The sequence below is a fragment of the Geotrypetes seraphini genome, chromosome 5 (assembly GCF_902459505.1).
Source record: "Geotrypetes seraphini chromosome 5, aGeoSer1.1, whole genome shotgun sequence".
NCBI lineage: Eukaryota > Metazoa > Chordata > Amphibia > Gymnophiona > Dermophiidae > Geotrypetes > Geotrypetes seraphini.
The window spans coordinates 190,729,800-190,757,334 of NC_047088.1; the positions used below are offsets into that span (position 1 = coordinate 190,729,800).

Below are 27,535 nucleotides of genomic sequence, written 5' to 3' on the forward strand. Positions count from 1 at the left end.
AATTTCTATTTGAGAATTCATTTAAATATTCGGAGCTTATATCTTCTAACATTTGTGACAAGGAGAATTTTGTCATGTGGGAAGAAACCCTGCAGTGCTCTAAAACTAGCCCTAAACCTACCCCTAGAAGCAGGCAGGTTAGGGAAACTGCCCTGCAGAATTTATCCCCGTGAAAGGCAACCCAAAAGTAATCTAATTATACTTGCTTAGTTCTAGTGTAGGGAATGCTAAAGGCAAAGAACTACAGGTACCAGCATGCACCAGGCTGGTGATAGCAAAACCCACAAAGGGATTAGCTCCTGCAATCAGCTCTGCTGGGGGGCAGAGTTAGTGAGCAGGGAAGCTATCCAGGTTCATTAGCAAAGCACCAGAGAACCACAGGTGTTTTGAGAGGCAATCAGCCCCATGATAGAGAAAAGGGTGTGGTCTCTAAACCAAAGAGGCAGCCATAAACTTACAGCATTGCTGAATCCTTGAGGAGAGGCAGAGTTGTGCAAACCTGGATTCAGAAGGCAGAGACCAGCACTTCCCAGAACAAGCAGGTAGAAAACCTCAGAGCTGAAGCCTCTAACCTTTCTTCTGAAGGTACTGAATACGAGATGGAAATGCCAGAAGAGATGTCAGTAGAGGATATTGAAATGGAGCCTGAGGAATTAGGCATGTAATGAAGACATGGTCACAGAGTGAAGTCTGAGGGAAGTAAAAAGCTGTTGCTGATAATGTGGTGTTGCCTCACAAACAAAGTAACAGAGAAATTAAGAAGGACAGCTTCTGATTAACTAAGGGTAATGGAAAAGTTAAGCAGTCCTGAGAATTGCTCCAGAGGCAAGCTGTTTGAAGTTGCCATATTTTTTTTCTTGAACTGTATAGTGAATAAGCATGGTGGGCTAACAGGCTGTTTAGCCACCAATGAGAGTTTTTGTTTGTATGTTTTGAATTGCACTACAGTATAAAGCCAGAAAATAAAGTTATCTTAAAATTCACACTAAACACCTGTACAGAACCTTTTTTATTTGATGCAGACACCCTTCTACCCTCTATTCCAGTGGTTCCCAACCCTGTCCTGGAGGAACACCAGGCCAATTGGGTTTTCAGGCTAGCCCTAATGAATATGCATGAAGCAAATTTGCATGCCTATCACTTCCATCATATGCAAATCTCTCTCATGCATATTCATTAGGGCTAGCCTGAAAACCCGATTGGCCTGGTGTTCCTCCAGGACAGGGTTGGGAATCACTGCTCTATTCAACCACTTGGCTGAGGCTTGGAAAACCCAGATCAGGGCTTGGGCTAATCCAGTCCAGGTCTTACCCAGTAACGCAATATAGTTATATAACATAAGGGGGCATTTACAAACAAGTTTTCTTTGTTATTCAATGTTATATAGAACAGGGTTATCTAACTCTAGTCCCTGAGGGCCTGAAACTACTAGAGTTTTCAGGATATTCCTAATTGATATGCATGAGAAAAATTTCTACATAGTAATTTACACTTGTTCAAAGTTTTTAAAGGTGCTTGTTTCTGCCAGGGCCTTAATCCCATATAGTTTATGCCCACCTCCACAATGAAATCAAGTAAAAAATTTATGGTATTACTACTTACATATATAGGTTTGTAGACTGGAGCAACTACATGTGAAAGTGGTATCATTTTACCTGTGGAAATTATGACATTGCCACTTGCATTTCTATGTGGAAGCTACCAGGTCTGTTTTGTTCATTTTTTCAACATATATCTTTTTAAAATGGCAGGTGCCACTGTATGTGCCAAGATACACATGAAATCCTGGGACCCACTCTATCTACCTTTCAGCTGCTTATTCCCTGGAGGAGGCAGGCTCTGGTACACCTTCAGATTTCAGGAGGTTTTTTTTGTGAGGCTGAATTCTTTAGTAGCTGGAATCGGGGTTCTAGGTAGTAGCATGGCCAGACAGCCAAAGTGGAGGGTACAAAATTTTCTCTCATCCTCCATCCATCTCCCCATTCTCCTAAAGATTTCCTCTATAGGTAGCCAGAACTCCCTTTTGTCAAGCTTGGCAGACAGCAGAAACATGAGCCAACAATGCTAACACCCCACACATGCTTAGTTGTCGGTAGCTCAAGGCTGCTGCCACCAACTGCAGAACCTGGTAAAAGAGAGTTCTGGTTGTCTTGAGAGGAGATCATCAGATGATGACATAGGAGCCAACTTTTCAAAATGATTGGGGATGCTGAAAAGCTCTGCCCCAGACCCTGCCCCTATAATAATAGTATTAATTGTAATACTATTTTTTTCATTTTTCATATATACACACACACTATAATTTTAACAATACATAATGGTTAACCGCAAAATTAAACTACAGTGTATGCTTCTCAATATTTATTTCTACTAGAACACCTGGTCTTGGTCACACGTATGAAACACAGATAACCCCTATGCAAATACAGGACCACAGACTAAAAGTATTAATATTCACAAATGAAACCCTAAGATGCCAGACTCTACATGCAATTCAACACCAGAGAAATAGAAAGAAAATTAATTTCTTCCTGAACAGTGCATAATATAGACAGGAGATATAAATTCTCAAAATAACTTTCTTCCATTTTTCTGCTTTCTTCTCAAAATATATCTGCATCTCCTCCCCTCTCTCTCCCCTTCCCTTCCATCCCTGTGCACAATTTCCTCCCTCTCCTTTTCCTGTAGTCTGACATCTTTCTCCCCCTCCCCCCTCATGGTCTGGCATTTATCTCGCCTTCCTGTGGTCCAACATCTCTCTCCACCCCTTGTCCCCTTCCTATGGTCTGGTATCTCTCTCTCTTCTCCTTCCTGCAGTCTGGCATCTCTCTCTCTCTCTCCACCCCTTGTCCCCTTCCTATGGTCTGGTATCTCTCTCTTCTCCTTCCTGCAGTCTGCAATTTCTCTCTCTCCTTTCCATCACCTCTTTAGTAGATATTAAAGCATTAAAAATCTGAGACCCTTTAAAGAGTTTTTGATTGGTTGATCAGGTTATCATAATATTGTCTTTTGGTCTCAGTTATCGCTACTATATATTTTACTTCTTCTCCATCTTATATGGCATTACTGGTTCTTCTGCTTCCCCCAAGCTCTCTTGGTTTGTAATACTAGTACTGTAATGGTTCTGAAAACCATGGGTTGTTTTTCTGCTTCAGAATTCAATTGTTAGCATCTTTCTCATGAGTTTTAGAGTGAATGTTTTTGGTAGTTTTAAGTACAAATTTAAAAGATAGTGATCGGAACAGATAACTGGTTCCTATTTGACATGATCTATCAGGGGGAACTTTAGACCTTCAGAAATAGCGGAAACAAAATCTAAGCAATGCCCTCCTTTATGAGTTGACTCATGAAAAAGTTGTGAAGTATAATCATTTTAGTAAGTTTTTGAAAGTTGCAGATTTTGGGGTCTTCATTTATTTTGAGATGTAGATTTAGGTCCCCAAGTGTTATCAAATGCAAGATCAAGATGGATAATTTATCTTCTATCACGCTCCAGTTACCTGGTGGTCTATAGATCTGAAAACTAGCCCAATATACCCACAAATTCTTAGTAATGATTTACATCTGCTATCAAACATTCACATATATTGCAACTTCAACCTAGCTCCATCCAACATCTGCTCTCAGGTACACCTACATACAGGTCATGTAAAAGTAAGTGCAATAGTATAATGTGCCTAATGTTTATGCTTGTATACTCATTCACAATTTTATAAGCCATTTTCTGCATGCATAATATGCTTTACTCATGGAAAAATCTCTATAAAATTATCTCCTTAAAGGCCACATCACTGGAGCAATTAAGGATGAATTGCAGAGTGTGTTAGCTAATGTTTAAAGCTGTTGAGAGAATTATACTGATCATTGTGTCGACACTGTACACACACTTCTGTTGCCTTTAAATTAAAATAAAAAACCTGAACATGCACTAGCACTTACCTAAATAAATTGCATGTTAAAAGGCATAGATGGCTCCTGATAAGCAACATCTTAAATTAAGAAAAAAATGTCAATGATACGGAAAGTTGTTGTGGATAATAGCTTCCTGATGCAGCATAAAATAGTGTGAAAAAATTGAATCTGTTAAAGCAAATTGCACTGAAAGCAAACTTGAAGCATTTATTACATTTCAATAATACTGTGTAATTAGAAGTATAAAACAGAGCAGAACAAAGCCAGTTTCTTTTACTATTAGTATGTAACCAGGATGGCTTCATCTGTATAAGCTCAAAACTGGAGCTTCCCCCTCCTGTTCACACAATAAATTTGTTCTCTCAGGGCAGGACTGAGGACTGGATTGAATCCAGGAGGCTAGAAGGCATCGTCCACATAAAAACTCCACTGGGCTGATATTCACAGTGATGTAACCTGCCATAAATGGTTTGCCCAAGCAGAAACAGGAAGTTGTATCCACAAAAAGTTGTACCCACAAAAAGGGATGCAAGTCGGAGACTGCAAATTACAGACCGGTAAGTCTCACATCAATAGTGTGTAAACTTATGGAAACGTTGATTAATCACAAATTAGATATGATCCTGAGCAACGAGAGGCTGAGGGATCCCCTCCAGCATGGATTTACAAAGGGAAGATCTGCCAATCCAATCTAAGCAGCTTCTTTGACTGGGTAACAAAAAAGCTAGATATGGGAGAGTCCCTGGATGTCGTGTATTTGGACTTCAGTAAGGCTTTTGATAGTGTCCCACACCACAGGTTATTGAACAAGATGAGGTCATTGGGACTAGGAGAAACATTGACTGCATGGATTTAAGACTGGCTCAGTAGCAGACTCCAGAGTGTGGTGGTCAATGGTACTCCATACGAAACATAGGAAGTGATCAGTGGAGTGCCGCAGGGCTCAGTCTTGGGTCCAATCCTATTTAACATCTTTGTACAGGACCTGCCTCAGACTTTGAGGTAAAATTGCATTATTTGCTGATGAAGCTAAACTGTGCAACATAGTGGGCAAAAGCACCGTGCCAGACACTATGACGCAGGACAATGGTCCGCAACTTGGCAACTGAGTTTTAATGCCAAAAAGTGTAAGATTATGTACCTTGGCAGCAGAAATCCTTGCAGAACTTACACCCTGAATGGTGAGACCTTAGCAAGAACTGTTGAAGAACAGGACCTAGGAGTAATCACTAGTGAAGATATGAAGACTGCCAATCAAGTAGAGACAGCATCATCCAAGGCTAGACAAATGCTGGGTTGCATCCGTAGAAGTTTTGTCAGCCGGAAGCCTGATGTTATAATGCCATGGTGAAACCTCATCTGGAATATTGTGTTCAGGTTTGGAAGCCACATTATCAAAAGGATGTGCTAAAAATGGAGTCAGTTCAGCGAATGGCCACTAGGATGGTCTCAGGCCTCAAGGATCTCCCATATGAAGAACGTCTAGGTAAGTTGCAGCTATACTCTCTCGAGGAACACAGAGAGAGGGGAGACATGATAGAGACGCTCAAATATGTTACTGGCCTTATTGAGGTAGAAGAAGACATCTTTTTCCTTACAGGAACTACGGCAACAAGAGGGCATCCATTGAAAATCAAGGGTGGGAGATTTCATGCTGACACTAGGAAGTATTTCTTCACCGAAAGGGTGGTTGATCGTTGGAATAATCTTCCACTTCAGGTCAGTAGCGTACTAAAGGGGGCGAGGTCCGCCCCGGGTGCCAGCTCTGAGGGGGGTGCTCCCGGCCTTGCCGTTCAGTCCCCCCCACCCCCAAAGGACTGCTCGCCCCCCTGGCCTCCCTGCACCACCTATGAAGCAGCCCACAGCGGGATCGCGATGTCGGCAATCCCTGAGCTGCTTCGGCGCTGCTTCCTGTGTCGCGGTCCCACCCCTCCCCTCCTCTGATGTCAGAGAAGGGGCAGGACTGCGGCAGAGAAAGCAGCTCCGAAGCAGTGAAGGGATCGCTGACATCGCGATCCCACTGCGGGCTGCTTCAGGTGGTGCAGGGAGGCCAGGGGGGCAAGCGGTCCTTTGGGGGTGGGGGGGATTGAACTCAAGGTCAGGAGCACCCCCTCAGGGCCTGATTCAGGTGGTGCAGGGAGGCCAGGGGGGTGAGCGGTCCTTCGGGGTGGGGCGGGCAGGCAGGCCTTCAAGGGGGAGGGAGGGTGACAGGCAGGCAGGCCTTCAATGGGGGGGACAGGCAGGCCTTCAAAGGGGAGACAGGCCTTCAAGGGGGGTGTCAGGCAGGCTTTCAAGGGAGGGACAGGCCTTTAAGGGGGGGGACAGGCAGGCAGGCTTTCAAGGGAGGGATAGGCCTTCAAGCGGGTGGGACAGGCAGGCCTTCAAAGGGGGGATAGGCCTTCAAGAGGATCAGGCAGGCAGGCCTTCGGGGGGGAGTGCAGGCCTTCGGGGATGGGATGCAGACCTTTAAGGGGGGGGACAGGCATTCAGGGAGGGGGGCCCCAGTGTAGAAATACACGGAGGGAATGAGGGGGTTCAAAGAGATGCGCATATGCCGGACTTTGGGTGGGAAGAAATAATGGGTCTGAAAATAGAGAAGAGGGAGAGATGATGGACCATAGTTTTTAAAGAGGGAAGGAACAGAAAGGGAGAGAAGTTGGACAGAAGGGATGGTGTGGAGGGGGGATAGAGATACTGGATAGGAGGGTAGTTGGGAAAAGAAAGGGAGAGATGGTGGACCTTGGGGTGGTGGGGAAGGAGGGAGAGATGCTGGATGAAAGGGTAGTTAAGAAAAGATAGATCTGTGGAGGGAGATGAAAAAAGGATAGATGCCAGACCTCCTGGGGAGGGAAGGGAAACAGGTAGGACAGAGATGGCAGATGGATGGTTAGCATGCAGAAAGAAGGAAGAAGGAGACCCTGGCAAGCAAGTTATCAGAAGACAACCAGATCCTTGGACCAACAAGATTTGAAAAATAACCAGACAACAAAAGGTAGAAAAACTCATTTTATTTTCTGTTTTGTGATTACAATATGTCAGATTTGAAATGTGTATCCTGCCAGAGCTGGTGTTAGACCGTGAGCTAGGATTTAACAGAGAGGAAAAGTCCTTTTTGTTTCTTTATTTTATTTACACCACAGCGCCAGTGTGGTTAGGAGAAGCCAAAGGGGGGTGAAAAAGCTATAAAATAAACCCACCAGGATGTTTAAAAAAAAACACAAAAAAACACCCGGAAAGTTGAATCGAAAAACCAATTCAATAGGTTGAATCGAGTCAAAAATTTTTGTTTTTCTTGAATCGGCCAGCACTAGTATGCGCTACTGTCTTAGACTTTAGGACCTGGGATTGGAGAGAGATGGCATCCTCAGTACTTTATAATGCAAGTGAAACGAGGATTTGGTCAGACTTTTGAAGGGTCTGCAGAAGAAAAATATTGTATAGGCCGGGGACATGAGACAGCAGGAAACGGGAACTTTTCTTCCTTCTATTTTTGTGAATGGCAAGGCTAAGGATGTCAGAGAGTTCAATTAAAATATGTGCTTTATAAGAAAATATAATAATGTGTTTTATAAAGTTTATAAGCATTGCTGGCCTACCCGTTGAAGTGTTCCTAATGGTGGTGGTGGTGGTGGCAGCGTGTCAATGTGATGAGAGGAAGAGGTGGCCTGGAAAATTAGAACTAAGCTTAAAAATGAAGTGGCCAGAAGTTATGGTAAAAGCAGATAGCATTGCTGATTTTAAGAAAGGTTTGGACAAATTCCTGGAGGAAAAGGTGTTGTTCCTGGGTAGTTGTTTTGGGATCTCTTCTAGTGGTTTGTCAGTATCTCCTTGTGGTCCAAGGAAGGAAACTTTGTTAACCTTAGCATTGACCTTCAGAATATGTTTGTAACAGTGCTGCTTGTATGGCATTAGACTATGTAGTGATCGAAAGAAAAAAACAGATCTTTGCACATTTTGCACTGTATGGTGGGTGTATGAGGAGATTCACATTTCCTGCACAGCTAAGTCCTTGTGAAGTTACCTTGTTCTTTCTGTATTTGACATCTAGCAAGGTCTCTGTTTGGAAGGAAAGAACTAAGCTTAAAAATGAAGTGGCCAGAAGTTATGGTAAAAGCAGATAGCATTGCTGATTTTAAGAAAGGTTTGGACAAATTCCTGGAGGAAAAGTCCATAGTCTGTTATTAAGACATGGGGGAAGTGTCTGCTTGCCCTGGATCGGTGGCATGGAATGTTGCTACTCTTTGGGTTTTGACCAGGTACTAATGACCTGGATTGGTTACCATGAGAATGGGCTACTGGGCATGATAGACCATTGGTCTGACCCAGTTAGGCTATTCTTATGTTATGTTCTCATCTGTAGGGGCCTTTGTTTTCACTTCTTATTTTAATGTATTTTTTTTCTGGGAACTTATCAGTGTTTTTTAGAATGGGAACAAAAATGGAAGAGAATTAATGTGTGTAGAATTGGGGGGAGGGGGGGTTTACTAATTTCTTCAGCTAAATAATTAAATCCACTTCAACCAGACATAGGAGAACTCACGTACCATTCACACACCCTCCAACCAAAATTGTCAAAAGAAAATAACTGTTCGACAACCTCCTAACACTCGACCCCCAACTCTACAACCTATTGACCTCGACCACAGACTACAAAACCTTCAAAAAAGAAATAAAAACCCTTCTATTCAAAAACACATAAAACCGAACTAACACAATCAGAACTGTCCCAAGCATCACCTACAACTACTCCATATGTACTTCTGATGTCATGACAATTCAGACATAATTTATGTTATGTTTGGATTAATGGTTACATATATGAGGTTCAATAAAAGAAAATTTTCAGTGCCTGTTTCTATTATGACCATTTATTTTTCATGGTTATTACAAAAAATATTTTTTTACATGGGGGGGGTGTCAATAAATGATGGGCCCCGGGTGCCACATACCCTAGGTACGCCACTGCTTCAGGTAATTGAGGCCAGCAACGTGCTCGACTTTAAGAAAAAATGGGATAAGCATGTGGGTTCACTTCGAGGAAGTGCTTAGGGGGGAGGGTTCTTAGAGTGGGCAGACTTGTTGGGCCGATGGCCCTTTTCTGCCATCATATTCTATGTTTCTAGGGGGTAGACTGCAGCAAAGAAACAGTGTCAAGGAGGCCCATAGGCAGCTTTAGAGAATCACTACTGCATTGGTGACCTACTTGCATTTTTTTTACAAGGGGGGGGGCTGGCTTCAGAACTGGGTGGGGAGAAGAGAAGGATAACCCAGCCCACAGGGGCCCCCTGGAACTGTGGGGCCCAGGGCAGCTGCCTTATTTGCCCCCCCCCCCCTCCACCCCAACACCAACCCAGTATGGAACAGATATTCAGCCAGCTTGGTGAGCATTTTTTTTAGCCATTGCTGGCATTATTCCTGAATATTTAATGCTGGGCCATGTCCAGCCTCCAGCACTAAATATCTGGGTTTATGTGGCCCAGTTATCTCTTTTGTGGTTAAGAAAATAAGAATAGCCTTACTGAGGTCTGACCAATGGTCCATCAAGCCCAATAGCCCGTTCTCACGGTGGCCAATCCAGGTCACTAGTACCTGGCCAAAACCCGAGGAGTAGAAATATTCCATGTCCCGATATAGGGCAAGCAGTGGCTTCCCCTATGTCCTTCTCAATAACAGACCATGGACTTCTCTTCCAGGAACTTGTCCAAACCTTTCTTAAAACCAGCTACACTATCCGCTCTTAAGTGCAGTATGCAGCACTAACCTGCTTAAGTGACACTTCACAAAGATAGCCCTGACTTTTATGAGGTCTGACTTTTATGAGTGCTGACTCCACCCCCAGAACATCCACAAAATATCCAGATTTCACTGTGGTAAAAGGTTAAAGGGGATGGGACATGATATCCAGCTTTTTCTGTGTAGTTTCAATCAAAGTGGTTTACATGTTTACATGTTTTTAGAAACTCCAAAAAGAACTATACTATATATAAATAACTGAAAAACAACCCCCAAAAGGGAAATATAGTAGAAACATAGAAACATAGAAAGATGACGGCAGAAAAGGGCTATAGCCCATCAAGTCTGCCCACTCTACTGACCCACCCCATTAAGTCTGAGTACTAATGACCTAGTTCCTTAACTCGACCCTCGTAAGGATCCTACTAGGGCATCCCATTTATTCTTAAAGTCAATAACGCTGGTGGCCTTGATCACCTGCTCTGGAAGCTTGTTCCAGTGATCTACAACCCTTTCTGTGAAGAAATACTTCCTTATGTCACTATCGAATTTCCCTCCTCTGAGTTTGAATGGATGCCCCCTTGTGACCGAGGGTCCCCTGAGAAAGAAGATGTCTTCTTCCACCTCGACATGTCCCGTGATGTATTTAAATGTCTCAATCATGTCCCCCCTCTCCCTGCGCTCCTCTAGAGTGTAGAGCTGCAATTTGTTTAGTCTTTCTTCGTACGAGAGACCCTTGAGCCCCGAGATCATCCTAGTGGCCATCCGCTGAACCGACTCAACTCTAAGCACGTCTTTACGGTAATGTGGCCTCCAGAATTGCACACAGTACTCCAGATGAGGTCTCACCATGGTTCTGTACAGTGGCATTATGACTTCAGATTTGCGGCTAACGAAGCTTCTATTGATACATCCCATAAGTTGCCTTGCTTTGGATGAGGCCTTCTCTACTTGTTTGACGGCCTTCATGTCTGCACTGATGATTATTCCCAAGTCTCTTTCTTCTGAAGTCCTAGCTAGTGTTTCTCCATTTAAGGTGTAAGGTTTGCATGGATTTCTGCTACCGAGATGCATAACCTTACATTTCTTAGCGTTGAAGCCCAGCTGCCATGTCGAGGACCAGTTTTCCAACGTAAGCAGATCCTGCGTCATACTATCCTGCAGATTGCTTTCACTTACTATATTACATAGTTTGGCGTCATCAGCGAATAGAGTTACTTTACCCTGAAGTCCTTGGGTCAAGTCTCTTATGAATATGTTAAAAAGGAGTGGACCCAGGACCGAGCCCTGTGGCACTCCGCTGGTCACCTCCGATGTCTCAGAGAGGGTGCCGTTGACCACCACCCTCTGACGTCTTCCACTCAGCCAATCTTTGACCCATGCAATTAGTGTCTCACCTAACCCCATTGATTTCATCTTGTTTAATAGTCTACGGTGTGGGACGCTGTCGAAAGCTTTACTGAAATCTAAGTACACTATGTCCAGAGACTCTCCCGAGTCCAGCTTTCCTGTTACCCAATCAAAGAAGCTGATAAGATTGGATTGGCATGACCTACCCCTAGTGAATCCATGTTGACTAGGATCCCTTAGATTCCCCTCATCCAAAATCGTGTCTAATTTACATTTAAGTAGTGTTTCCATGAGTTTACACACTATTGATGTGAGACTCACTGGTCTGTAATTTGCAGCCTCCGCTCTGCAACCCTTTTTGTGCAGAGGAACGACGTTAGCTGTTTTCCAGTCCAGGGGGACTCTCCCTGTACTTAGGGAGAGATTGAAGAGCATGGTTAATGGTTCCGCCAGGACATCGCACAGCTCCCTGAGTACTCGTGGGTGCAATTTGTCTGGTCCCATGGCTTTGTTTACCTTGAGTCTTGACAGTTCGCTGTAAACATCAGCTGGTGAGAATCCAAAATTCTGAAATGGGTCTTCCTTGCTTGGCTTTGCTTCCAGCTGTGGCCCGTGTCCAGGTGCCTCACAGGTAAAGACTGAGCAGAAGTAATCGTTCAGTAGTTTGGCTTTTTCGGAATCTGTTTCCACATAAATCCCATCTGCTGTTCTAAGACGTACTATCCCGTTTGTGTTCTTCTGCCTGTCACTAATATACCTGAAGAAGGATTTGTCCCCTTTCTTAATGTTCTTTGCTAGAGTTTCTTCCACTCGAAGTTTTGCCTCCCTGACTGCTGTTTTGACCGCAGCAGACCTTGTCTTGTATTCAATTTTAGCTTCTTTCTCCCCGGTGCGTTTGTATGAAAGAAATGCTCTTTTCTTGTCCTTGACTAGGTGTGAGATCTCATCAGTGAATCAACGGGGTTTCTTCTTTCTTTGTTGTTTATTTACCGATTTTATGTAGCGGATAGTTGCTTCGTGTAGTGTCCTTTTCAGTGTTGACCACATAGCTTCCACATCATCCGTTGTTTCTTGAGCCTGTAGCGTCTGATGGACGAAATCACCCATGCTTGCGAAGTCAGTGCCCCGGAAATTGAGTACCTTCGTTTTTGTTTGTGAGACCCCTAAGTCAGATCCCTGTATAACTTAAATTGTGTAGAAAAAGAGATCTCAGAAATAGAAGTGCCCACATAATTCAGCACAACAATGTCATGCAATTAGGGCTAGTCACAGTCAAATAAAAGAGGACAATACTGCATTAGTTTAGGACTTTATGAAGATGGATATTGCATTATATGGAGTTTTTTTCCCCAAGACCAATGACTGAGACTAGCCCTAATTGCATGACATTGTTGTGCTGAATTATGTGGGCACTTCTATTTCTGAAATCTCTCTTTTTCTCCACAATTTTTAAGTAACAGTGAACCCTTTTTGGAGTTGTTTTTTCAATTACATATTTATAGACAGGTACTTATTTTGTACCTGGGGCAATGAAGTGTTCAGTGATTTGCCAAGGGTCACAAGGAGCTGCAGTCTGAATCAAACTCGCAACCTCAGGGTATTGAGGCAGCTGCTTTGACCACTAGGCCACTCCTAAAAATATACTAATATACAGTGGCATTAACTGATTAACTACAGCTGAATTTCAGCAGATAACCCCACACACAAGCAATAGCCAGGAACCATTTCTGACCGTCTAAATCACTTTGAATATATATCATCCCCTATAAGTTTATACCAGTAAGGCTTAAGACCAAGAGGCACTCCCTTGTGGCATGGGTCCAGGCTGGGAGGTAAAACTAACAAAGATTTAAACTGTGCCCTGGGCTTTATAGTCCAGAGTCTTTTTCTTCAAAAATATTCTTCACCCTTTACAATGGCCATGGCCTTTTATGGTCAATTCCTCTGTATTTCTAGAGCAGCATCTCACAAACTTTTTTTTAACTCTGGTACACTAAATGGAGAAAATGTTTTTCACGGCACATTGTAATTGAGATTATACCTCTGTAATTATTCACTGACGCAAGCAGTGAATTCACCTGCTTCTCGTGCCGCCCTCGGCTCCCTTCTGATGTCATGGCCTGGTCCTGTGACAGGAAGTGTGTCAGAAGGAGCCGAGGATGGCACAAGCAGTAGGTGGATGCTGCTGCTCACACTGACAAATATTTACAGAGGTATCCCAGGGTGGAGAAGAGAAGAGGCGCCGGAAGTAACAGACTCTTGCATACATGACATGCATGTCATCTATTCTAGTGCATATTTATTTTATGAATTATTTCTTATGAAGAGAATTTTAAAAATAAATTCTGGAATCCTCCAGGCACACCCAGAATCTCTTCATGGCACTCTACTGTGCCACAGAATGGAGCCTTTAAAACATCAGCCCTATATCTCAAATCTTTATATATATATATATATATAGGCTACTAAGATGATTCATTTAACTTTTTATGATGAATTTCTAATCAAATAGTAATTGTCATCACAACTAATAAACGACATTTCCTAATAAAAATCATAATCACAACTTTAAATATCTGCCTCCAGAACATCAGCACCTGGCAGCCTGCCATAGGAAAGCCTAGTGTATATATATACACATACTAGTATATATATATACTAGTGTGTGTGTTTATTTATATTTATTTATATATATGTATATATATAGTTTAAGCCGTTACATTAACGGTGCTAGAGTAGATGTCTATCTATCTTTTTTTTTTTTTTTTCTTTGTCTCTCTCTCTCCGTGTATGCTGTCTGTCATTCTTTCTGTCTCTGTCTCCCTGCCTGCCTGTATTTCTCTGTTGTACCATGCCTGCCTGACTCTCTGTGACTCGCTTCCTCTATCCTTACTGTCCCATCTTATGTCTTTAGTGCCCTCAGTGCTTCCTTCCTATGTCCTTAGTGCCCCTAGTGCCACCTTCCTATGTCCTTAGTGCCCCCAGTGCCACCTTCCAATGTCCTTAGTGCCCCTTCCTATGCCCTTAGTGCCTCCTATGTCCTTAGTGCCCCCAGTGCCACCTTCCTATGTCCTTAGTGCCTCCTTCCTATGTCCTTAGTGCCCTCAGTGCCTCCTTCCTATGCCCTTAATGCCCTCAGTGCCTCCTATATCCTTAGTGCCACCTTCCTATGTCCTTAGTGTCCCATCCTATGCCCCCAGTGCCTCCTTCCTGTCCTTAGTGCCCCTTCCTTTGTCCTTAGTGCCCTCAGTGCCTCCTTCCTATGCCCTTAGTGCCCTCAGTGCCTCCTATGTCTTTAGTGCCCTCAGTGCTCCTCCACCCCCAAAGCCAGCCAGCCAGCCTGCCTGCCTGCCTGCCTCCCTCCCCCCTTGTACAGTAGAACCTATCATTTTTCTATCCCTCCCTCCCATCCCCCTGTGCAGTAGAACCCTTGAGCATCATGCTTTCATCTCCCCCCCCCCAGCCACTACCACCGAAGTGCAGCCGACCCCACTTACCCTCCCATCGCGAGATGACCAGAAACCTCCCGGCTCGAGCAGCAGCTGCAGCACTCTAAACACGCTGCTTCAAGGACATCTACTGCCCGCAATTTCCTCTGCCGCGTCACTGGCAGAGCAAATCAGGGCAGTAGAAGGCCGCGAAGCAGCGTGTTTAGAGTGCTGCGGCCGCTGCTAGAATCAAGAGGTTTGTCGGGACCATGGGAAGGGAAGAGGGGCAGCAGCAAGGGACTAAAAGAGCCAGTCAGACTGCGGTTGGAGGGTCGGATGGGAGGATCAACGGGGGATCGGGTGCGCCAGGGAGGGGGTAGGGGGGCGAAGACGACGACACTCAACCTCTCGCTGGGGGCGGAAAGGCTCTGGACGCGAGCTGGGAGGAAGACCGGCGTTTTCTGAGGCTGCGGCCGCCTGGAGACTGCGTTCAGCTGCCCAGGAACCCCGTTACACTCTCGATGCACCTCCAGGTCCACGTGTACGGCCTGCACTGCACACTCCAAAGAGGGGAGCAGAAGGAACGGCAGTGACGACAGCGGTTTCTTTCGCAGTGAGTGAGGGGGGGGGGAAGCTTCAGAGTGTTCCCTGCCGCTGCGTTCTAAAATAGAATCCGGCCACGGATCACACACCACAGCGGCAGGGAACACAAAACCCTAAGTGCGCTTGCGCGCTTAGAGTTTTATTATATAGGATATATATATAGGCTACTAAGATGATTCATTTAACTTTTTATGATGAATTTCTAATCAAATAGTAATTGTCATCACAACTAATAAACGACATTTCCTAATAAAAATCATAATCACAACTTTAAATATCTGCCTCCAGAACATCAGCACCTGGCAGCCTGCCATAGGAAAGCCTAGTAGAGCTGTACAGAGGCGGCTTAAGTCGTCTTTGTGGTAGGTTAGGGACCCATGGAGAGGAGGACCGAGACCAATAAGCCACTGTAATCACTGCATTCATGGTGAAACATGTGCACTCCCCCATAACCCCCCAAACCCTTTTGTACTGCCATATAAGTGGCTCCTGTAGCCATAAGGGCTATTTGGGTTATAGAGAGGTGGGTATAGTAGGTTTCCATGACCTATAATGGAGCTGCAGTGAGATGTTTAAGGGGCACCCTTTTTGTGACGTTCACAGCAGGGCCTGTAAGGTACCCCACTATTCAGGTGCCATTTTTGGGTGTCCAGTCCATCACTTTGCTGACCCCTCCCATGTCCAACAGGGCTTATTCCAGGTGTTTTTGACTTGGATGAATATTTGGATGAAAATATGGTATAAAGACAGACGAATTAGCAGCTTGGATGATCAGACTGCTGGATGTATAGTTAGATGATTTTTTAAAAATATATATATATATATATTGGGCTTTTTTTTTTTTTTATCGAAAATGTGTCCTAAGTAACCCAGCCCCTCCACGAGAGTCTGGAACAGTGCAGAGCATTCAGCGTGTCAGCCTGTGCTAAAAACCACTTCTGCGGTTTTGTTAAAAAAAAAAAAAAAAAAAAAGGGGGGTTAGTGATTACTGTTTATTTGGGATGATATTCTTTTAAAAATATCAATGATCATTTTTTTAAATTCCAAATAGGGTGACTACTATATGATCAATAAAAGAACTCTTGTTCTGCAGCACCATCGCCAGCCTCTGTGCTTACAGCACCATCTACTGGGAACTTGGTAATCATTTCTGCATATATTTTTTTCAATAATTTGTTCTTTATGCATTTGAACAATGTTCAAGTATGTGCAACTAAACTTGATAGAGGATGCCTTTTGCTCCAGGTGAAGATAATAGGCTATTTTTAAACTTGAAATGTGCAGACATTTCTTCCTCTAACTCTGTTAATTAAACTTATTGACAGTTGCTTAAGATAATCTAGAGATGTTTTGCTTTTTACATAGGCAACTTTATGTAGCATGCTTAAGAGTTGGATTTGAAAAAAAAAAAATCTTTGTGTTCACATCTAACTCTATACCAAAATCATCTTTTAAAATAATGTCCATGTTTCATGCAAACTTATGACCCTGTCAATCTCTCCTTTTATCTTTTTTCTAAATTTCCTCATTTTATCATAGTCTCTCTTTGTATGATACGTTCTAAAGCAGTAGATTTTAAAAAATCTGCCTTTTAGGGCCTGTTTCTATAAACACCATCTAACTTGTAGACAACCAGTCGTCATGGTTGTCAATCAACCGCTAGGTGCCATTTATAGAATCACGTTTAGCCGTGCCTAAACGGGCTTAGGCATCACTAGGAGTCCTTATGGTAAGTGCCGGTATAGGGTTACCAGACGTCACGATTTACCCGGACATGTCTTGGCGTCTGGACAGCATTTCAAAACCCGGAACCTTGGTCGGGTTTTGAAAAGCTTTCAGCTGGGAGTGGCATCAGCAGGGCATCTGCGCATGCGCAGATGCAATGCGATGTCATGTACATACATGTGACTTTGTCAAGTCACAACTGCGCATGTGCAAATGCCCTCCCAATGGTGCTCCGAACAGGTTGAGGGGGCGGGGCTGGGGGGCGTAATAGGGCGTGACATGGACAGGGCCGGGCCGGGCGGAACTGGGTGGACCTGGGGTGTGGCCATGGTTCTGGATTTTACTTCCATAAAATCTGGTAACCCTATGCCAGTATATTAGGCCAGGATTTTCCTAGCCTAATTTACCAGAACCTAAGACAGACACCTAGGGACACCTAAGTCAACCATGCCTATTCTTTTCCCCTAATCATGTCTACTTTTCAGGTAGGCATCTTTAGACACCGGTATGCACCTCAACTTAGGCATCGCCAGGCACCACGTGGTATTCCATGCACAACACTAATTAAGAAATTTTTAATTTTTAAAAAAATATTTTTAATGGAGTGGTCAGTTGCCATGACAAATAAGCCAATTAAAAAAATTGCATGCAAATATTATTTAGACATCACTAGGCATCCATGATTAGGGTGCCATTTATAGAATCAGGCCCTTAGTGATAAAGAATTTTATTGTATTATTATCATTATTGCCTAGCAGCCCCACTACTATTAACCCTTCTACCACATCCTACCTACCAATAGGAACTAGCTATAAAGCAGTGGTCTCAAACTCACGGCCCGGGGGGGCCACATGCGGTCCACCAGGTACTATTATGAGGCCCTCAGTATGTTTGTCATAATCACAAAAGTAAAATAAAACAGTTTCTTCATCATATGTCTCTTTAGCTATAAATGACAATATTATTATTAAGACTTAGCCAAAAGGAAAGATTTATAAACTATAATGAGTTTTACCTCATGCAAAATTGTCATTTCTTTAATAAGACTATTTTTTCTGCGGCCCTCCAAGTACCTACAAATCCACAATGTGGCCCTGCAAAGGGTTTGAGTTTGAGACCACTGCTCTAAAGCATGTTCCTCTCTGGTCAATTTTTGAACCAATTGCTCTATGAAATATTCATTTATTGCATATAGAAACTTTTACCTCTCACTACTACTGTATTTGCCAAATTTGTTAGCCTTCTTGATTTCTGTTAGCACTTGGTTATTTGTCTCTTCTGCCTTTCTAGTTGGATAACATTACCCCCCCCCCCCAGTATCCTCATCATCCCACATATTGCATTTTGTTTCCTGTAGAACTTGAATCCTGTTTGACCCTATGCTATCCTTAACATATACCTCCACCAATTTGATGCACCCTGTTGTTTTAATTTAATTTGTACCCTAGTATTACAGCTCTCTGAGACACTTTTATATCTCTTTCATCTTTTACTCTCCCATCTTATTCTTACACCCCACCCCCTTCTTCTATGAAACTGCGATAGCAGTTTCTTGCACTGGGAGCTGAGCTGAATGGCCCACGCTGCTCCCGACTCTCATAGAAACTCAATGAGAGTCGGGAGCAGTGCAGGCCATTCAGTGTGGCTCTCTGCGCTAAAAAACGCTAGCACGGTTTCGTAGAAGAGGGGATTAGACTTCTGGCATTTGTATTTACACCTAGTATAGGAGTTGATGGGATAATTTGGAATCCTTTATCTCTGTTCTTTATTTCAAATACTCCAGAGCTGGTTTAGCTTTTATCGTTAATTTTCTATTAGAATATTCTACAATAATTTCTGCATTTTGCCATTTTTTCCTGAAGGAACTTTACTCTAACCTAGCATCTCGCAAACTTCTCGAAGCCGTGGCACACTAAACCCTGTGCCACGGCTGGAAGGCATCTGGAAATGTGCAGGCATGGACACGATGATATCACATTGACATCCGCACATGCATGAAGGTCCTCCAGACGGGGTTCTGAGCTGCCAGTGAGGGGGTGCTTCAAGAGGTGAGGTGCATAGAGAAGGAGAAGCACTGGCTGACTGCCTACAGAACATGCCTCTTGCCATAAGAGGCACTTCCAGTAGGCAGTCAGCTGGCGCTGGCACCTCTTCCTTGCTGGCTTCTTGCGACACAACCAGAATCTCACCATGGCATACAGTTTGCGATACACTCCTTTAACCAATATGCTCCTGATCTGAGTGACAGGTGAGCTTCCCTTATGCTATAGTTTAAAAGCTGTTCTTTCTCTTTAAAAGTTATCAGCAGCAGCCTGGTTCAAGCCTGATTAAGATGGAAACTATCTTTTCAGAATATACTTCCCCTACTCTAAAATGTTGCCCTGATCCTAACAAATGTAGGCCTCCCTTTTATCAAGCCAATATATTCGGCAATTTTTGAAGAATTTTTCTATTTGAACAAGGCTTTTTTTTTTATTGCCAGCCACTGTAGTAAAAGTTCCAATGCTCATAGGAATTCTGTGAGCATCAGAGCTTTTACCGCAGTGACCAGTGATAAAAAAAAACCTTCACATGGCTTGATAAAAGGGGGCCATAATTCCCTCCTCTCTACACCTTCTTTTTATGTATTCATTGAAATACCTGAACCCTGCCTGCCTCTTGGGTCCAGTAAGGAGTACAGGGAGGTCCTGGATTTCAAATTTCTACCTAAAAGCTTAAATTTGGCTTCCAAAATCTCCCTTCTACACTTTTCTGTGTCATTGGTACCCACATACACCAAGACAGTTGACTCTTCTTTAGCGCTGTTAAAAAAAAAAAAAATTAAAAAAAAAAAAAAAAGCAGCCTTTCTAGATAAAATGTGAGGTCCACTAATATCATACAGGTAGGGAAGTTGCAAGGGGATCCTGATGCCCACCAGGCACCCAGCTATTTACAGTCCTGGGCATACCGGTACATTCTGGAGGAGCAGGAAGACATTATTACCTGGAGAGTAGGTTCTATCTACAGGATCATATCCTGCTGTATCAAGGTGATGCTCTCCTCCAGGTGACCTTCTTCCTCCAAGAGGGTACAGCCCCTTACCTTACCTTTTTGATATAGCCTTCAATCCATTACCCTACTCCCCACCAATCCAGCCAGCAGATTAACTGTTCCCCTTAATTGTATCCATGACCAGGGCAGGATTAACCAATAGGCCAAGTAGGCACATGTCTAGGGCCCGAAATGGTCAGGAGGACCCGATGAAGGAGGACATCAACATTGTTTTTTCCAAAATGGTGATGGGCCCCTTCAGCATCGATTGGCAACGTGGGCCCCGCCCCCCCCCCCCCCCCCCCCCCCCATTGACGGAATGTAAGACAAGCAAGCAAGGCAGGTAAGAAAGGCAACGGAAACTGTAATTGTGCAAGCGGTGCTGCTTGTCCAAAGCTTCCCTCTGATGCAGCTTCCTGTTTCCGCCTGGGTGCAGGGCAGGGGGGCCTAGTGTACTTGTCTGCCTAGGGTCCCTCGACGAATTAATCCTGCCCTGTCGATGACATCCTGTTTATCTTGTCTGTTTAGATTGTAAGTTCTTTTGAGCAGGGACTGTATTCTTTGTGACTCTGTAAAATATAGTGCTGCGTATGTCTGGTAATGTTATAGAAATAAGTAGTAGTAGTAGTAGGTTGACAAACTGGAGGTGGACTTTCTATGGTCCTGAAACTCTCTTCTATATACCTTTGTCTGCCTCGGTTCCATTAAACCTATTCCTCTAACTTCTAGAGATCAGTGTCATTTTGAGAGCTAGGAAAGCTTTGCGTTAAGTGCACATATGACATTTCCCCCACCTGGGAGATAATTACTACTTCTTGTTATTCATGCTTAATTACTAATGGTGTAAGAATACTTAAAATATAAGAATTAGTTTATTAGGTATACTTTACACTATTATTTGATGTTTGTTTCTTTAATGAACTGCAAAAGATCTCGAATTAATCTAGTGCTGAGGGTTAATTACTCATTGATGAATATCCCAAATTAAAGCCCTGTGGTGAAAAACATTCCTTCTATCTTCTTAATTGGCTTAAAAGCCTATAAATCAAAGACTGAGCCTAGGGGAAGGAGACGTTGGAGAGAGGTGGCAGGTGGAAATCGAGTAGAGAGCCTTTACCTAGCTTATTGCTCTATCAATACATATCAGATTTCCTAAACAATACTAGATTACTAGGCTAGTTAATAATTTATCAGTGACTAAGTGTAACAGGGCTGCCAGACACGTACTTGCAGCATATCTTGCAGTCAATTGTAAGATACTGCCATTAATTGTTCTTCAAATACAAATATATAAATTCATTTGTCTTTTTCTTTTTTCTAAGGGCTTCAGAAGTGCCAGTTGATAGACAAGTGTTTTCAATGGCTAAGAACCTTAGGATTCCTTTTACTAAGGTGCGCTAGCGGTTTTAGCGTGCACTACAATACCGCATGCATATGCCTTCATACAGCTTGTTAGTATTTTTCACTTAGCACGTGGTTAACGCGTGCTAATCTATAGCACACACTAAAAACGCTAGCGCTCCTTAGTAAAAGGAGCTCCTAGTGTAGCATTGGCCTCCTCATTAGCCCCACAATTTTTATTTTAATAAATCAAATATTTTAAAGTGCTCTAGTTCTGCATCAGTTTCATACAATTATTCTAATAAAAGCTAAAACTTATCTTTGTTTTGCTCTTTTGTTCATTCGACATGTTTATCCCGAAGGCTGTTTCAAGAAAAGTCCCCCCTTCTATATTTACTCTGCACCATCCTGATCTGCTCATTACTTGGCTTAAAGAGAGTGCCTTACAACTGGCAAATGAGAAAAAATAACTTAAATCTATAAGTTTTTAAAAAAAAGTAGATTATCTACTGGTGTACTGTAAGCCAGTCACTGTCTGATGTGTTATCATTAACTAAAAGCCATTTACACATTTGCTATAATTAAATATTATTTAGCATAGGTAGGAAACACATTTTTATTTTTGTGTCCTTTTTTTTTTTGCCTCTACAAATATGGGAAACCCTAAGTAAACCTATCCTGCAGGGTAGGAAACACTGGATATTGAGGAATGAGGTTGAACTGTAAGGGATAGAGTGTGTTGTAGAAGGGCTCAGGTAGGACAGAGTACGGTGGGGGAGTAAACTGGTAGAGATAAGCTTCTCTGGCTATCCATTTGGCTATATGATTTCTCCCCTGTGTATTATATTACATTATGTTACTATTTATGGATCCCTAATATGCCCCGAAGGAGTTCAATGCAATTTAGAAGAGCCTGGCCATATCCAGGGATTACATTATTTCATTAGGGTTCATGACACAGATAACTTGATTTGTATTCATGTAGGTGTATGATTAAGGCACATGATTTGGAGAGAATTCTGGCTATATCTGGTGTTGTAGTCATGATATTACGAGTTCTGGTATGGGTTTTTCCTTCCCGGTTTGTAAGGAGCTTGGTCATCTATCGAGATAGGAGAGGTGATTTGTGTCTTGTTTGGTTTCTGGTGGTCATAGCCTGTTGTGTGTGTGTGTGTGGGGGGGGGGGGGTTAAGGTATTTTCCAAAGAGCTAGATTTTTAGGCCTTTATGAAAGTTTTGGTAGGACTTGAAGGATGCCGTATGTGTTATGCTGTACATTTTGGGTTATGTGCTGTGGTATTTAAGTATGAATGTAATTTATCTCTTGTTTATATGTCTTTTTTTAAAATTCTTTATTGTCTTGACATCTATCCTACTTTAACTGGAGGTTTTTTTTCTACATTTTATAGTTATTGTAAACCGCTTGGATCTGTCATATGAACAAACGGTATAACAAGTTTTAATAAAACATTTATATGCTCACACTAGCTCCACAAGCTTATTTTATATTTTCATTAAGTCTTCCAAGGACCTCAGCGATACAACTCAGGGCTCAAATTCTTTCACTTGCAGGCTCCAGTAGTTCAACATTGGGTAGAGTTTGGACATTCAGTAGATCAAATTAAATGGCAAATAATAGATCAACTAAAGGATGAGGGGAGAGGATGGAAATTTAGAAGAATATCTAAATTGGAGAGAGCAGAAATGGATTCATACTTTAAAATCAGTTACTCCATTAGGTTTAAATTTGGAGATTGAATGGGCAACTTTTTTAGTTCTGGGAGGTTGTGATTGGAGGAAGAAGAGGAGGGAGGAGTTTTTGTAACTTTAAATCTAGTAGAGATGTGCTGACACCATCTTGGTCCAGGGAAGAGTTAGAGTGAGTGGCTATTCATGAAAATGGTAATGGTGTGTTTAGGATTATAGCTATATATTTAGATATAATATAGGGGGTACAGAAATTGTAGATTGAATTTGTTGTATCTCCTTTCAGGGGTATGTCCTTGAAGAAGCAGTAAGTGAAACAGACTATAGGACCCCTGATTGAATGACACCATGTATCTAAAGCTAAGTGCTATTTATAACTAATCTTAATGAAAGGATGTTTAGAATATAAAAACTTACATAAAATAGTAAGATATAAAAGAGAACCAGTGACGATTTGGTACATAAAACTCTAGGACTGTGAAAGCATTTGAGCTCTGAGTTGTATCTCTGAGGTCCTGGGAAGACTTAATGAAAATATAAAATAAGCTTGTGGAGATAGTATGAGTATTCTCAAGCTTTATGGAATTGTTGCTTTTATTGTGAAGTGGAAGTACATTTATATGCAGTACAAAACAGGAGATATGAACCTCATGAATGTATAACAAAAAAGAAATGAGGCACCAACAAAGCAGATACAGATGATATAAAATTTCAAGAGTTTAATAAATCAATATCAAATCAAACAATTGGTGGCTGCCTATCATGTGTCAATCACATGACAGTGCTGTATAGAGAATCACGTCTCTGGAAAAGATAGGCACCAGAAAGGTAGGCCAGGGTTTTCCAGGCCTACATTTTCAGCACTTATCTTTGTCGTGAATTGCACCTACATAGGCACTTTATGGTGCCTATTGCCACTTCCAACATTAGCCACACCCATAGTGCTTTTAAGTGCTATAAAGCACCTACATAGGCGTGATTCTGGTGCCTTTTATTTTGGCTATGAGGGTGAGAGCTTTTTATTTAGGTGCCAATAGGTGCTTTAATGTTTCTCAATTAACTTAGGCGCCGGTAGTTAAGGACTTGGAATCTACTTTTATTTCTATAGGAATATTTTGCTGGTTTTGTATACTTCACCTCCGAATCCAGATCTGTTGTCTCTGCAAAACTGTCTGACCTTTGTGGCTTATTGGCTATCTGCCCATCACTTAAAGTTGCTGACTGGCTATCTGCCCATCACTTAAAGCTGAATCCATCAAAGATGACTGCCTGCTGGCTAACAGGTTAGAAGGATTGTCCTTTGGATGTACTGCTTTTATTTGATTGCTTTATTCAACTAGTCATTTCCTTAGGTATCTTGGGGTAATATATGATTTTGATTTGTCATTTATTACTCACATTTCCAATGAATTTTAAAGCTTGATTTTTATGCGCTTCATCAAATTTGTGTAGTTCATAGCTGTTTTTCTGATAACACTCTCCGCACATCATTGTTACATGCAATCATTTTTTGTTCTGTTGGATTATTGTAATGTTTATGCAGGACTGTATGATCACTTCAAAATATAGCAGCTCATTTTCATCACTATGCATGTTGGTTTGACCGGGTTTCTCCTTTAAAAAAATGTTATTGGCATTAAAGAGCACTACACCAGTTTAAAGTGCTTCTAAGAACGAGGTAATCAATGAACACAAAAATATGACCCATTGACATTATAGGATGAACATCTGTTCATTAATTCAAAATACTGAACATAGGGAAAATAAACCTCTTTCCCTCCCCACCATCTTTTTTTATTTTTCAACCTTCCAACCCTACCCCAAACATTTGGATTGGTTTCAGTCATTCTTGGAAAATAGGACGCTTTGTGTGGAGGTAGTTCAGGAAAAGTCCAGTAATCTGTGGTGTTCCTCAAGGTTCAGTGTTGTCTGCCATACTATTTACCATTTATCTGTAACCTTTCTATAAGGAGTTGTGCAAACCTGGGGTTAGATTTCGTCTATATGCAGATGACATCCAGTTTCTGATCCCTGTGAACAACTCAATTGATGCTTTGAAGGACCTCAATAACCATTTTCATGTGATTAAGCGCTGGTTGCACCAGAATCAGATGAAGTTGAATATGGTAAAGACTGAAGTCGTATGTGTGGGCCATGACAAGTAGTTACTGTTTTCCTCAGAGATAGTATCAGATTATGCTGTCATTCCAGAACAGTGTCAAAACCAAGGAGGACAACGGCGCACCAACAATCCCACACCAACATTTGAGCGCAGAACAAATGCATGCCGTTGATTCTTTGACTTTGAGGGCTTCTGTTTTACGCTCTGGGTGGGGTGTGGGGAACCCCCCCAACTACACTTAGAATTCCTTGTGTTCCTGTTGGGGGTTGGGGGAACCCCCAGTACACTGAAAATGCCCGTTCTCCTTCGCGTTTTTACTCTTCGGGAGTTTTCAGTGCAGTGAGGAGGTCCCCCCCCCCCCAACACACACACACCCTGTGACAAACCTATTGTAATCCCAAGGTTTATCACAGGGAAATATAGGAAATCATACAAACCCGGCGTAGAAGGGCAGACCAGGTCAAAGCCCAAGACAGTAATTTAGCTGACTACCCTATGAGCAGTGAAGATGAGACCGAGACAGAACAGGAAAGGTTTCCCTTACCTGAGGCAGTGCCAAAGCAAAGTATGAAATCTCTGCCCTACTTTTGCCCAGGTCCTGTAAGGCAGAAAGACAGTTTTCCCTCATAGAAACATCCCAGGCTTAGGAAGGAAAGCCTTTCGCCCCACAAGGGTGTGTGGTTTTCCTCAGCTTAAAGCAAGGCTCAGCAGAGAGAAGGGCAGAGGCGAACAGGAGGAGAGACAGGAAGCTCAGAAAGGGACTGAGCTTACCCCAGACCAGGTAAGCAGCCCTGACTGGGAATTGAGAGAGGAGCCAGTTGAAAGAAACCTTCCTTTAGGATTCTTTTCCTCAGAGCCGGGTGAGGCTATGATCGTGGAAGACAACAGTACTACAGCTGAAGTTTGGCCAGAGCAAATGGAAGTGGCTTGAAACAATCTTGAGTTTATTGGATGTTTTCCTTGGCTGGGTTTGTTTTTTTTTCCTGATATGCAGACTATGTATGCTGCAAGAGAAGGGATTTTTGGTCTGTAAAGTTTGCTGCATTTTTCTTCTGTGCTTTAAGCAAAGGGACAGTATCCTTCACTGTACAAAACAGTGACTAAATTAAGCCAAACGCTGAGCAAGAAACTCAGCCTGTTTGTTTCTCTGATTCACTGTTAACAGACCTCCATGTGGGGAACACTAGCTGTTACCATAGCAGCATGGTGATTGCAGTGAGCCTGCATGCTTCTCAAAAACATAATGAAAATCTCTGGATTTAAAACAGCTATGTTTTCTCTGTTAAACACCATCTCAGTTTGGATTGAATTCATCTTTAAAAACCAGTGTTTGCGGTCTACTGCCTTGCTAAGGAACCTGCTTCCCAGAAGTGTAAATGATCCTGTCTCTTTCTCATGGCTACCTGTGCCAGCAGATCAGTATTGCTGGCTTCTTAATCACTGCAATAGTCTCCCATCATGCTGCTCAGGAACAGAGAGCTTCTTATTCAAACTGTTGTAAAATAATGAAGCATTTAAGCCAAATAATTGTATTCTTTTTCCTGCATAAAGTATGCCTAGCCTTAAGACTCTGGTGAAGAGGACTGTATAAAGTCCAGAGCTGGCAGCAGAGTTAAGTTTGTTGGGTGGAATCTTTTCCTTTTGGTTATATTTTCATGCTCACATGGAAACCTTTGATGGACTATGATTTTGAGGCCAGTGGCCAAATAAAGTATATATTTTTCATTAAGGCCATTCTGACTAAAGGGTATTCTTTGCAATTATAGGCTGCTGCCTAGAGAGGGAAAAATCCTGAGAGACTCCCCTAGTTCCAGGGAAACCCATTATGCTCTTTAGGAGCACAGATGTGACAACCCCCAACGGGATTGTGAGGACATCTAAGTGTAGTGGGGGGTTCCCCCCCCCCCCCTTAGAGTACAAAAGGGAAGGCCTCAAAGTGGCAGAAACAGTGGCGCGCATTTTTCCTGTGCTCAAATGTCAGCACGGGATTGTCGGCACGCCGTTGGCCTCCGCAGTTTTGATGTGTCACCATCATTCCTGTATTAGGGATAGTTTTGGATTCAACTTTAAAACGCTTAAGTCCCAGGTCAAGTTGGTAGTGTCTTGGGCATTTTTTAAACTTCGCCTACTACGTAGATTAAGAGATTTTCTGTCTGTAGATAACTTTTAAGACCATTATTAGTGTAATGTTGACCCCAGTATATGACTACTGTAATGCTTTGTATTTAGGTTTACCGAAATGTGTGGTCCAAGCTTTACAGGTTGCTAAGTATGCTACCGCTCAAATCATCGTGCAAGTTTCGAAATTGAATTTAAGGTTCTGTGCTTAATTTTTAAGCATGTGAATGATGATGGCCCATTGGTTTTGTGTTCTTTGTTGCATTTTTATCAGCCAACACGAGTGTTAAGGTCTATGGATAGGATGTGTTTGGATGTGCCATTTTTGAGTGTGCTTTCTGGGTTCTGTAAAACTATGCTGATGGTACAAGGGCCAATATGTTGGAATGCATTGCCCTTTGAGATAAGGCAGACGTTGGGTATTTTGCAGTTTAGGAAAATGATTAAAACTAATGGGTCCTTTTAC

General features: G+C 42.6%; 1 long non-coding RNA gene across 4 annotated transcripts; it reads left to right on the forward strand.

Moving 5' to 3' along the window:
* The first annotated feature begins 449 nt into the window (after positions 1–449).
* LOC117360275 lies at positions 450–27,535 on the forward strand. Of its 4 annotated transcripts, XR_004539400.1 has the most exons (6): positions 450–542; positions 4,279–4,469; positions 16,078–16,166; positions 18,614–18,999; positions 23,938–24,112; positions 27,181–27,535. It is a non-coding gene; the product is annotated as an uncharacterized LOC117360275 (long non-coding RNA). The 4 variants fall into 4 exon arrangements; XR_004539402.1 differs by lacking the exon at positions 18,614–18,999; XR_004539401.1 differs by lacking the exon at positions 4,279–4,469 and having other exon boundaries at positions 456–542.